Below are 11,448 nucleotides of genomic sequence, written 5' to 3' on the forward strand. Positions count from 1 at the left end.
CTCCACACAGAAGGCACCCCAGCCGAGAATCGAACTGGAGAACCTCTTGCTGTGAGGCGGCAACGCTAACAGCTGCACCACCGTGGCCACCCCTTATATATATATATATATATATATATATATATATATATATATATATATATATATATATGTGCCTTTAAACATAAGTATTTTTGCAATGTTTTTAAAATTTTATTTTTCTATTTATTAGATTGAAAATTTAAGTAAACTGCAGTCTGCATTTAAAGATGTGACAGAATTTCATATAGAACATTCTAATGCTTATGAAAAATATAATTAATTGGAAAGGATTCAGAAGCACAGCGCATTTACGTGATTTCAAATGAGGCCTCAGGAATGATTAATTAGATCCTTAAGTAAGATATACTTGGCCAAAAAGTGTCTTAGCATAGAGATCCAAGCTCAGTAAGCCATTTTTATCCAACAGCTATACTCTACAATTATATCTGTATGGGGTGTAGCAGGCACTGAGCTGCTAAACCAACAACAGAATTTCAAAATTTATATTTTAATAAAGAAATACTAATTCTGAGGAAGAAGATTCACTGTAGCTACAAAAGACAGCAAAACTATTGCATTTTTGAGCTGAAATTGAGGAGAAATACAGTGATATGCCATACATGTGGAAGTACAGTGATATGCCACATATGTGGAAGTACAGTGATATGCCATACAGGTGGAAGTACAGTGATTGACTGTGGGGCTTAATATCCTGCAACACTGCACTACACATGCCTAACTTGTATCTGAAATAGCCTCAGTGCTTCTTCAACAGAAATGGCTTCCAATCAGTCACAAGCTGCTTAAGTCTGTGATCTCAGTTTTGAAATTCGTAACTCACTATTGTGGCCTTACAATTAACAACAACATCTTGCTGTCAATTTTTCATTTTTCTGAAATGAGACCTCCTGACATAGGATAAGCCTCTCAGTTGATTGTCTTTCCTTCAACACTGAATAAAAGGTGCTGTGTTCCATGATATGCCAATAACACAAAACATAAAAAGTAAATTATGCATAAAACAGTTTACCAAACTGAATGTATGAGTGAATTCATGACCAAATCAGGAAGCCTTAATGTATAAGGCTTTTCTTCGACAAAATACATAATACTGCAACTTGTTCTGGAATTTACTCACATGCTATCTGATACAACTGGAAAGGCACAAAGGTTCCTTACAAAGAAAATGAGAGGTCATTAAGATTTGTCTTATAATCAAAAATTTTACAACTATTCCCCTCATCTGTATCGTTTTGCCTTCTTATAAGAAATCTAAGCCTAACGCACTGAGCATTAATGAACCCTTTACTATTTGAAAACCCTTTGCTCAGAATTCCCCCCCCCCCCTTGAAACTTTCACATAAGAAGTCACTGACCATTAACAAAAATTAATACAGCTGCATCAAAAACCATGAGAACTTAACTCAAAGACTGAAATGCCTATGAAACAAACTCGTCTTGCAGTTAACTCAGGTCATTATTCCATTCCTGCAGGATGACTACATGAAAATATATAACATTTTAACACACAAACTGAATCAACAAATAACTTGGTGGGCAACATGCCTTGAGCTTATTCAAAATGTATGGATCTATAGTTACCAATGCATGCAGCCACCCATTCTATTTCTCCCAAGCCATCTTAATGCACACTGTCCCTCAGCAGAAGAACATTTCCTGATTTTCTGATCATTCCCTAACCTGCCACTCATTTATGCCCATATCTTTCCTATACATTTTAAATGATGCTCATTACTCCTTTCATTCCCTTTTAAAATTAACAAGTCTTGATATAATTCCTGGCATGTTGCCTAATTTGTGGCGATAGCTAACTCTGACTTGTCCTGTGGTCATAATTTATATCACTTTGATGGAAGAAAATACTGCTGTTGGCCTTCTGCATGCTGTACATATACATTGCAATGTAGGTGCTGTCTTATGTAGGTACTGTCATATACTATCTACAGAAGAGTGTTTGTTTGTGTCTTTCGGCTTTTCCCGGTTAGGGGTCATCAAAGCAGAACCGCTAATGATTGGCAGTAGATTTTTACGTGCTGGCTTGCCGGGCCTAACGCACAACCTTCAATGAAGGAACGCACATTCACGCATGTCGACACACAGAAGACGCTCTAACTGAGAATCGAACAGGCAACGTCTAACTGTGAGGCGACAATGCTACCGCAGCACCACCACTGCATTTGACATCTACAGAAGAGTGTAAGAACATAAATTTCTTTTGATTCTCCTCCCATAGTCAAACACATGAGCATCACACTGCTTATAGTTCCCCTTGGGAGAGTGACTGAGATTACTCATAATTATTCTATGAAAAAATTATCCTTCCCCTACCAACCAACACCTACCCAGTTATCCAGTATGGTTTTACTGGTATTTACCCCCAGCATCTTTTGATAGGTTTCTGTTTCTAGTCCAGCATTTCCATCTATTTTCAATATTGTCTTGTACTTTTCATATCTCATTCTAAGCCTACCAATGTCTTCAAATATATTTAGCCTCTCCCTAACCTTGTAAATATCCCTAAAATAAACATTCAGACAGCACCAACACTGGTGCTCATTTGAACTCTTTCACTTAGCATGGTAGTTTATTACTTGAGTCCTCAGTATACTCTGTCTTTGAGATTATAGCTATTATTTTGTAATGACTGGTGCACTGAGTTCATATCAAGTCCACGAACATTGTTTCACCCAATTTCTCTGATATAAGTTGACTGACTCTCCCACATAAAAATAATATATTAAGTGGATATGACCTGCTTATGCAAAGGTAGCTGCTAGTTCTAGTCAACCTTAAGAAAGCGTAGGGTACAACCATATTATTCTTTGGATAAGAGCTTAGACAATGGCAACACTGGCTCTGATCAATGTAGGGAACAACATGCCTTGTCAGGTTATTATTTCTTTAGACTATATTAGTTAATATGATCTGTGATATAATTAGAGTTAATTGGCCTATCTTGTTCACTGATGAACGTATCAGTGAACTGTTGGGTAATAGACTGAACTTTGTTTTTAAAAACAAGAAGTCCCTAAAAAGACAACTATGTTACAAGAGCTTTTATCAAGTAAAGCCCCAGGATATGTCCGTACCTGGTAGACATGGCTGCAATAACTGTAGCTATGTAACTATATTGTGTCTATATTGATAGTTCTGACACCTTTATTCACCCACGGACAAGAGAGGTGATTAGGTTCATTGCACTGTTGTACTGCAGATGAAATATATCTTGTAAGATGCTATGTCTGTGAATGTTTTTATGTTGGAAAAACAAATTGTTCTCTGATGGAACATATAAGAGTTATAGCATATGCATTAATGACACTAGGAATGTGCTTGCTAAACATGTATTAGAATTTGATAATGCACATTTTTTCAGGTTTACAGTCATTGAGAGGATGAACAGAGGCATGAGGATGGTTGATTATAAAAACTTTATTGAAAGTCAGGAGTTTCACTGGATTCTTAGATTGAAATCAGATAAGTCACTAGTTTAAATGGGAAAGTCTATTTAAGACCTATATTGAAAGCCAATGATTTTTTTAAATGATTAAGTGATTTTTAATGACATATGCTGCTTTATTGAATGGATGTAATGAAACTCTTGTATTTAATAATGATTGGGACAGCTTGTTTTTATGGTCCGAAGAAGCACTTTGTAGTGTGAAACTGCTTACCTTTGTTTTATTTGCTTCTGCTAATAAACAGCATTGAGCTTTTATTTTTGTCTTAGCCATGTTTCTGTACTACAACATTTTTATCAGTTCTATGTGGTTTGGCTTCTAGCACAGTTAGTTTCTTGTGGGTTATCTTTTTTGTTTCAATATTTCTTCAATATCTGAGGTTTCCTTCTTTATATAAAGATTAAGAGCAGTATTATTTTGAACTTGCCTATTTACTACATCACTTCTCTCTGCCAGTCTATGTACATTATGGGGACCCTGCATAATTATGTAATTTTATGTTATTCTAGAGAAAATGCAGTCTTAAGTTTCAGAATATTCTGACATTGTGTGTCCCTTTTTAGTAATATCTAACGTGTTTACTTTTTCTTTTTCCTGTTTAAAATAAGCTTTTTGAAAATATTTTTGCATTTTTAAAATCGTATTACCCCATTCTTTCATTTTATTATGATGCCATCTACCCATCTTTACATTAATATGCAATTTCAAAGAGTCATATAACATGACTTTATTCACCATTTCCTTATCATTAAATAACAGATATTCTTCAGTTTGTTTATTAAGATAATTTTTATGAAATCTTTTAGTTTCTTCATGTAAGTTGGTGTTCTGTAAGTAAGATAATACTTGAATCTATTGTTAATTTAAAACCAAACTACCCTTACAGCAGCTTTGCAATGTTTTTAATTATTTCTTGCCATTCCTGTCCCTATTCCCAGTATCCATTCAAAGTTTAATGTATAAAGTTTGTTATTAAACTGGATATTCACAAAAGAATATGTACATTTACAGTCACTAATTTTGTTAAATATCTTATGCATAACCTGAGATCTCTTCCACAGTATAGCTGTAGTTCTTTTTTTCAAATGAAGACAAAGCAAGTTGCTATATTGAATAACAATGTCTTTTATCAGGTGCATTTCATGAAGAAATACAATGTCTCCCTTTTATTTTTAAATATTTCCATAACAGTCTTCTTTTACTGTCAGTGTTTAAACTGTTAATATTAATAAATATAATTTTCAATGTTATCATAGCTGATATTTAGATTATATAATTTTTTCTTAATTATTTTTATTTGGTTTTAAAACAATATATAAACAAATCAATTATAAAACAAACACATGCTATTTACATAGGTCAGCTGTTGATCAATATATCAATGTTTTACATATCAACAAATATTTTCAAGCAAGTCTTTAAGTCAAGATTTATATGAATGTATAATATTATAAGTTCTCAACTTTATAGTATGCAATTCATTACTGCAAACAATTTTTGCCATACTGATAAATTCAACACTAGAGGAAGTGACTTTACTTTTCCAATTTTTAGTAATTATACTTTTCCGTGGTGGTGCAGCGGTAGCATTGTTGCCTCACAGCAAGAGATTCTCCCATTTAATTCTCGGCTGGAGTGCCTTCTGTGTGGAGTCTGCATGTCCTCCCCACGGTCGAGTGACATTCGAAAGACATGTGTGAATGGGCGTGCCTTCGTTGGAGGTTGGGCATCGGGCTGGCAACTCGACACCATAAAAATCTACTCCCAACCATTAGCAGACCGGTGTTCCACTGTGGCGACCCCTAACCGGGAAAAGCCGAAAAGGCAAACAACAAGTAATTATACTTTTTTGGCTATGGCAAGAATTGACCAAAGAAGAAGCACTTGGGTTTTTGGAATTATGTCAAGAATTGGAGCATTAAATAAAACTAAAAAATTAGAAATATTACATTTATTTGACCATAAAGCTAGAATGAAGTTATTAATTTCTTTCCAAAAAGGAAGATGACTTCACATTTATATACCATATGCATCCAATTGACTATTACTTCAGAATCACATCTCCAGCGTTTAATTGTATTGATTTATACATAACTGTAAATTTGTTAGAAGTGACAAAAGCTCTGTGTAAGAATTTCCAACTAAACATTTTGGAATATAATGAAGATTTAGTTTTATCTGTAGATTTTAATGTTATTTTCTTGTATTCTTCAGAGAAGTCTTCATTATTAATTGTTGAGGAGTAGTTCCAATAGGAATTGTCTAAATATGTGAAACGTAACCTAAGAATGCTACAAGTTTGTGACAAATATGATTTATCTTTTATTCCATTATTATTGATATTTATTAAAAAGTCCAATAATTTGGGGAACAATTTCTTATCTAGGTTAAATTTCTTATTAATCTTTGTGTTCCCAAAGTCTCTCTCTCTCTCTCTCTCTCTCTATATATATATATATATATATATATATATATGTACTATTTAAGAATCAATGCCAATAAATTAAGTTACTTTGCTGTTTCAGTACTTGCATTTTATTGAAGTTATGAGTTTCTAAGCAGTCATTTGTATATGAAATTGGAAACACAGAAAATCTTAAGTAATTAATACAATGGTTTAAATATGTGAGCGGTTGGAAAGAGGAAATGTTGTTATTTAAATAGGGAATTTGAGAGGAGGGTGTAATTCCATTCACACAAAAATAATTTTAATAACCAGATAAAACTATTAGGGACTATTTGTTTATGACTGGTTGTGATATATTTATTATTTACTAATAATATTTCTTGGTGTATTCGTTTCAATTTTGAATCATAAGATGAATTTATTCACAATATTATAAATTTTACAATTGCTGAAGGAGCATACAGTTGAAAATGAATCCTATTCCACCATTATCCCAACCTTTTCTGGGCCAATCAAAGGAAACACTTGGTTTATTAGGATGCCAAAAATTTTAAGTAGAATATTATTTATCTTCTTCATCATTTTATTAGTGGAGGTAGTACTAAAGATTGTGAGACAATATTTTAGGGAGAATTATCTTCTTAATAAGCATTAATCCTTCTTCCATGGTAAATAAGAATTTGTTCCAATTTTTGATTAAAGATAAAATTTTATCAACAACCTGTTGTAAGTTTGTTTGTATAATTTCTTTACTATTATAAATAATGGTTCTACTTAGTTATTTCATTTGACTGCTATTCCAAGTGAAGTAAGAATATGTTTGTATGATTGTTTTATTTTTTATTAATTAATGTACTTGTTTTATTATAATTAAATCTTAAGTTTGAGATTTGAGATCACTGAACTAATTATATGTTCTAATGAATTCTCTATATTTCTTATTGTTAGTAAATATACTCAGCAAAATTTTTAATCTTTAGTTCAAAATCTTCTTTTATTCTCATATTGTTAATGTTCTTATTGGATTTAATACTATTAGCAAAGAGTTCTATAGCTAATGCAAAAAGTAAAGGTGATAATGGGCAGCCTTCTTTTGTGCCTTTTTTAATTTAAAGGAATTAGAAGGAAAATTACATATTTTAACATAAGCACAAGAGTTATTGTATAACTTAGAAATTCATGCAATTAGCTCAGGTGAGAAATTATACACTTAAGTGTTTTAAACTGGTAAGGCAGAGTCAAAAGCCTTATCTAACTCGAGACTAATGACAGAAAGTTATTTTTATTTTTATTTGTATAGTTTATTAATGAATGCATTTTTATTATATTAACCTGTACTTGTCTATTTAAAATAAACCCAGTTTGATCACTGTTAGTTAGTTTAGGTATAAGTAGATTAATTCTGTTCGCTAAAATGGACACAAACATTTTATAGTCCACATTTAAAAGGGAAATTGATCTGTGTGATAAGCAATTTGCAGGATCCTTATCTTGTTTTAAAACAGGTGATATAAGGGAATATTTCCATGATTGGGGACTTCAGAAGTTGTTTCTATTTTTCTATAGACTTTTTGTAATATTTTAACTCTATCTAAGCCCAGCACCTTATTATTTTTTAACTTTTTTATTTGATCATTTATTTCTGTTGAAGTAGTCTTATCAACTTTTAATTATTCACTTGTTACTTTATTATTTATAATTCCCTTAGAGAAACATTTCAGCTATATCATCATTATCTAAGTTATTTGTATTATTATTTATATTTTCATAAAATATTTTAAACCCTCAATAATACCTTTAATATCTGTTCTTCTATATTTCTTTATTATTTATATGTGTTATAATTTCTTTGATAATATTTAGTGTATTCAGTTGTTTGAACTAAAAGAAAGTTTATGCAAGCTTAAAGGGTTTACTGAATATGCTGAAGTTTAAGTTTTTCCAGGATTATTGAAACTTTATAATTTAGAATTTCAGCATATTTTGTATGTAAGTTTTTAAGTACAAACTGACAAATAATATCATTTGGTTTTAGATTTAACTATTCAATTCCTTGTCCCATTCTCTTGGTTAACTAATATACCAGCTTGTAACTCTTCCATTTAAGTAAGCCTTTAGTGACTCTCATAGGACAATGTCAGATACTTTACTATTCATGTTTATTTCTAGGACGTTTTTGATCTGTTTAACATACCAATCCTTGAATCATTGAATTATAATAATGTACACTGGTAATCTACTGTGATGGAACAAATTGTCAATTTTTAAAATAATAATAAAGATTATAGCATTATGGTTGTATAATGGACATGAAACTATTTAAACTTCTCTGATATGTGATAGATTGTTTGAAGCAAAACTTTTATCAATATTTGTTTGTGTTCCATATCTATATGAATAATGGGTAAACTGAAGTGAGTTTGTTTTCCTTAGCTCATATGTATATATATATATGCTTTACATTTATTAGATTTAAAAAATTTGTTAAGTGTTTGACTGAAGACGTGATTCTCAGCTTTCTTTCTGAAATAGATTCTTTGTCTGATAAAATACATTAAACTCATCAACCATTATGACTTCACCTTTCACGTAATAGGCTATAGCGTTTAAGTAATTTTTTGCATCTTTAGCTCCAACTCCTGGAATCCAATATGTATTCACTAATGTATATAGTATTCTGTTCCAATCAATTATAATAATGCTTAGCATACTATGTTATCAACATAAGTATCTTTTACTTTAGGCATTACTGGTGAGTTATTTCATAAAATGAGGGTGCCTCTTCTCTTAGCTTGAAAGCCAGAACCTGCTAAAAACCAAATAATTCTTTAATGAAAGTTTATTTGCATCTATATTAAGTAAATGTGTTTCCTGTAGAACTACTACTAGGTTCACAGGAGGATACTAGGCTAGCAGCCCCTCAGGATTTACAGGCCTAGGCATGTTGATCCAAAGTACCCCATTCTTCCTTTTGAGTAGTTCACAGAATTTATGAACAGAGCAAGTCTGTGATCAACACCAGCTCCCTATGTCCATGAGGGACATGGGTGCCACCACAGGGGTGAATTTGTGGTCTCCAGTTATCTAGGTTTTGTTTGAATTGTGTCAGTGAGGAGCTCTGTTTTACATGAACTGGAAGTCTAGTACAGAGAAGCAGTAGTCTCTGGGAGACGTATCTGTCTTTCTAGCATGTTCTGTTAATGTCACATGCTAGGTTGAGATCCCTATAGTGAATGACTCTTGGGCCATTTGACTTGCGTATGCGCAGCATTTTTTCAGTGTTATGTAATTGTAAGTATTTGAACAGACTCCTCCCTCTTTATTGGATTATTTAATCCTTTAATATAAATAGATATGCATTTACAATCAGACATTTATATAGAAGAGAGAGAAAAACACAGGTATAATGAAATCACATTTATGTACAGAACTTATTATATACTTTATATATAACAATATGCAATCTTTTGAAACAAATAAAAAATTACCTAATGATAAACCCTAAAACATTCTACCATAGAATAATGTTATTTCTAGTTTATTGAAAAAGACAAACTACCTCTCAAACTCCCCATTCGACTAATAATGTTTAACTCATGCTTCTGATTCATGTTAATGTGTCTCATATTTTTAGTACACATCATCTTAAAAAAAAAAAAAAACATCAGTGAGTTATTAGGAATAGGAAAAGTTAAACAGTTGTTCAGAATCTTTATTATAAGTTGACCAAACTGAATATCTTTAGAATTATCTTTCCCTGTACCTCACATTATCTTCCTGGTCTACTATAGGGAGGAAGTCAGTTGTTAATTTCATTTATTTATAGGTCAAATTATTTATATGTTTTCTGTTTTATTTACTATGTGTAAAGATGTTCATAGGATCATAAGCTCATAAATTAGTACCGGGCAAACTGCTCTTGTGGGCTATTCCAAGCCCAGCCAATTATTCCAGATGAGAACCCTGCACCTTGGCCTATAAGGTAATCACCTTAACCATTATGCTAGCCTCCAGGTCTATGTCAGATAAACGAAAACGCAATCTCTTGAATGCTCATATGAGCGAATAATCATAACATCAAAATTTGTATTGTGGGGGGCTGTGCCCCCCCACACCCTCGCTAAATATATATTCCTATCCGAGGTCACACTACAGTGAGGAAAGGACAAATATCCCACTCTTCACTGTACTGCAATCCCAAAATTCCACTTCCGATGTTATGATTATTCGCTCATATGAACATTCGAGAGATTGCGTTTTCATTTATCTCAAGTAGACCCCAGCCTCCCACCCTTGTAGGCATATTTATATTCTTTATCTATATACATATTTAGTTATTCTGATCTATTTTTATTTCTGTTTGCATAGTATGCATTGTACTATTACTATATTCCTAGGTTTTATTTTTTAGCTATTATCCTAGTATAGAATATTACATAATAGAACATTTATATTTACCCTTATATATATGATACTCTTTAATCTAGTACTACTATGTCTAATAGTAACTGAACAAACATCTGAAAAATCTTCCATTTTAAGATTCAAACTTTCCATAATAAATTGTTCTGAGATATTAAGTTTTGTTATTATTAAAAAGAGACAATAACAGAGAAACACAATCCTAAATTTTTTATCAGAAATGTTTTTCTATAGGCTAGTATATAAACTATCCTTTTGGTATACTGCAAGCATTCAGAACTATTTAATAACTGACAGTGGTTTAGAAAGCAATTCACTGCCTTTTGCTTTTTATCTAACGTGTATTCATTAACATCTTAGCATATGATTAAAAATATTAATTTTCAAAACTCTCACAGCATCACAAAAGTGCTCATGACTCTAATTAAGCTGCTTCATGCATGTCCTCATAACAAGGGCTTGAGAATGAACAGTTTAATAGCTACAATTCACACAAAAACATTCATGAGTGAATGCAGGCTACCTCTACATTATACATCAGTCCCTCAAATGCTTCCAAACCACTAAAAGAATAACAAAAAGCATTTCAAAGTATGTTAACCATTAAAAGCTATTATATTTATAAAAAAAACATTTAATGATTCAGTAAGCACTATTTGAATGAGATGTTTAATATAAAGCAGAATGTCATTTTTTAAAGGAGACACAGAATATAAACTTGCATTAAAAGTATAATAGTTATGTGTGATCCAGGTTTAACTTGTAAAAGTGTGAATGTTACTCTATGTCAAACACAGAGCTGTTGGACATGCTACACCTAAAGAAATCCCAATCCCTCCGAGCTACATGATCTAGGTGACATAAACCTTGTCACCACAATAAACAGGATGTGCTGGAGGGATAGATTCCTGTCCCAGAGATTTCCTATACTCTGGAACAGGCTACCCATCTATGTCAAGCAAAGGTCCTCATTAGCACTCTTCAAGAAAAATCTTGATGAGTGGATGGGAAATAGGAAATACACCCCGGGGATCACTTCTGTGGCTCTGCTCGACAGGGGCACAGGAAAAATAACTTTCCTGGGTGACGTAAGCCAAGGAACCTTGTTGGCTAGGC

The 11,448-nt window shown here is 32.2% G+C and overlaps 1 protein-coding gene across 1 annotated transcript in view; it reads right to left on the minus strand.

Annotated features, from left to right (window-relative positions):
* TAFA1 (TAFA chemokine like family member 1) overlaps positions 1 to 11,448 on the minus strand; it is a 733,203-nt gene that overhangs the window by 561,334 nt on the left and 160,421 nt on the right. The window lies entirely within an intron of this gene.

Source organism: Protopterus annectens, chromosome 7.part0 (genome assembly GCF_019279795.1).
Source record: "Protopterus annectens isolate FY-2018-M chromosome 7.part0, PAN1.0, whole genome shotgun sequence".
NCBI lineage: Eukaryota > Metazoa > Chordata > Ceratodontiformes > Protopteridae > Protopterus > Protopterus annectens.